Below are 3,153 nucleotides of genomic sequence, written 5' to 3'. Positions count from 1 at the left end.
ATTGTGTTCTTAGATTTGATCATAAAGCAATACAATATATGATTTAATACACGCATTGTTACAAGCCATCAATCACTATTCAGATTACTCATAGCTTATATTAAATCATTTTCTCTTAATCAAAGAATAGATCAAAGTTCAACCACATATCTTATACCTCACTCATAAATTTAATTGATTATCCAAATTTGGGGTAAACAGTTTGGCGCCCACCGTGGGGCTAGGATAGTAGTGGTTTTTGATTTAGATCTCTATTTTACCCGTTAGAATAAAAAAATATCTTCTGTTCGTCTCTGTAAAAACGGACCAAATGGCTAATAGTGGACAATCTGGTCACGTCAACAACAACGAGATTGTGGCCGAAAATGAAGACAGCGGGCCACGAGGATTACCAAACCCCGCTGACCCGAACCCCGTTAATTCGAGGGAGGGCCTCAACCGGCAAAACACTGTGAACCAGGAGAATGCCGCCCAACCGGCCATCGATCCCTTAAATACTCACAATTCAATTACTTTGTCCCGGACACAGGGCCGGAAAGTACCGGATACCCCGGGTGATAATATTGACTTACGTTTGATTTTTGAAATGTTGCAGGAACAGAGAGCAGCGATTGCCGAACAAGGAATCACAATAGCCCAGTTGCAGAACAGAAGTGATAAAATGACCCCGGAGAATACGAAGGGTGTTGCTGAACCCAGAAGAGAGGAGGCACGGATGGTTGAGAGCAATGGGTTCGGAGCTGGTTCATCCATCGAGGTACTGAGAATGCTCGAAACGTTGGCAAAGTGGGTAGACTCGACCGAAAAGAGGGTGGAAACATATAACTCTCGGGTGGACCAAATACTGGGGGATCCACCTATTCTGAAAGGGCCGGATTCGAAGAGGTACATCTAAAGGCCTTTTCCTCCGAGTGCAGCACCGAAATTGATCCCGAAGAGGTTCAAAATGCCGGATATCCAGAAATATGACGGCACAACGGACCCTCACGAACACGTGACCTCATACACCTGCGCTATAAAAGGAAATGATATGGAAGAAGATGAAATTGAATCCGTGTTGCTGCAAAAGTTCGGGGAAACTCTGTCAAAAGGAGCGTTGACTTGGTACGACCATCTTCCCGAGCATTCGATCACTTCTTTCGAAATGCTCGCCGATGCTTTCATAAAGGCTCACGCCGGTGCCAAAAAGGTGCAGGCCCGTAAGGCAGATATTTTCCGTATAACTCAAAGAGATAACGAGTTACTGCGTGAATTTGTCAACCGATTCCAATGGGAACGAATGGAGCTCCCTCCGGTTCTGGAGGAATGGGCTGCACAAGCTTTCACAAAGGGGCTTAATCCTCGGAGCTCGACGGCTTCATTCAAATTAAAGGAGAACTTGCTGGAATATGAGGCTGTGACCTGGGCAGATGTCCATAACCGATATGAGTCGAAGATTCGGGTGGAGGATGACCAACTCGAGCTTTCTTTAGGGCCCGTAAATATGAATAAAAGTTCGGAGAGATCAAGAAAGAATTACGAATCGGAGGCAAGATCATCGAGGGAAAGGTATCGGCCATACTCTCATTCGAAGAAACCAAGCTTCAGGTCGGAAAAATCAAGGGTAGGCCCGAGTCATTTCTCCGGTCGGGGTGATAAACGGGTTGAGCGCCCGTCGAACAGTCGAGGTCTCTCATTCAGGAGCTATGCCAGAAGCTCGGCCAGCAACAAAGACTTGCCGAGGATATCGGAGTACAACTTCAATGTCAATACTTCGGGCCTCGTCTCGGCCATTGGTCGCATCGCAGATGTAAGATAGCCGAGACCACTAAGGTCAGACCCGAGCCAACGGGACCCGAACGTGATGTGTGAATATCATGGAACCCACGGGCACAGAACTGAGGACTGTCGCCAGCTAAGAGAGGAGGTGGCTCGGTTACTAAAGAATGGCCATCTCCGAGAATTGTTAAGTGAATGAGCCAAAGGTCACTACAAAGAAAGGGAGACTTATAAACGGGCCGAACCAGTAGACCCTCATTAGGTAATCAACATGATAATCGAGGGCACCGATACCCCACGAGGGCCGATGATGAAATGAACCAAGGTTTCTGCTGTGCGTGAAAAGCGCGGCCGAGATTATATACCCGAGGGTTCCATCTCTTTCAGCAACGAGGACGCAGAAGGCATCATTCAACCGCACAATGATGCATTGGTAATCACTATTCTTATTTTTAAAACTCAAATTAAGCGTATTTTGATTGACCCAGGTAGCTCGGCCAACATCATCCGGTGGAGAGTGGTCGAACAGCTAAGGCTACTCGATCAGATTGTACCGGTAGCCCGGGTACTCAGCTGGTCCAACATGACGAGCGAAACCACAAAGGGGGAGATCTCATTGCCGGTAAACATCGATGGCACTATCCAGCAAATGGTGTTCTATGTAATCGAAGGAGATATGAAGTATAATGCATTACTGGGTAGACCCTGGATACATAGCATGAGGGTCGTGCCATCGACATTGCATCAGCTGCTAAATTTCCCTACCTCGGAGGGGATAAAGACCATCCGAGGTGAATAACCCGCTGCAAGGGAGATGTTCGAGGAAGCGACACCTCACCCCAAAAAATCGGATCAACAGAAAGAAGATTCAATCGAGGGAAAGGACGCCAAATAGCAATCAAAGCACTCGGGTCAGATCCGGGGTATGAAGAGGATGATTTCGGTGTACCCAGATCTTTCGTCATGCCCGATGACTCGGATGCAACCAAGTCAACAGTAGAGGAGCTGGAGCAGATCATCTTGTTCGAGTATCTACCGAATAGAAAGGTATACCTGGGCACGGGGTTAACCTCGGAGCTCAGGAACAAGTTAATTGAATTTTTTCGAGCTAATGTCGATTGCTTCGCATGGTCCCATATAGATATGACAGGTGGGCCACCGGAGGTAACAACTCATAAGCTCAGTTTAGACGGGAGGTTTCCCCCGATGAAGCAGAAGAGAAGGCCCATGGCAGAGGCAAAACATGCATTCGTAAAGAACGAGGTAACGAATCTTTTAAAAATAGGCTCTATCCGGGAGGTAAAATACCCGGATTGCATAGCTAACGTAGTAATGGTGCCGAAAAAAGGTAATAAATTTCGAATGTGCGTTGATTACAAGGATCTAAACAAAGCA

Source organism: Lycium barbarum, chromosome 1, assembly GCF_019175385.1.
Source record: "Lycium barbarum isolate Lr01 chromosome 1, ASM1917538v2, whole genome shotgun sequence".
Taxonomy (NCBI): Eukaryota; Viridiplantae; Streptophyta; class Magnoliopsida; order Solanales; family Solanaceae; genus Lycium; species Lycium barbarum.
The sequence above is the reverse complement of the archived record's forward strand: the minus strand, read 5'-3'. Positions refer to the sequence as shown.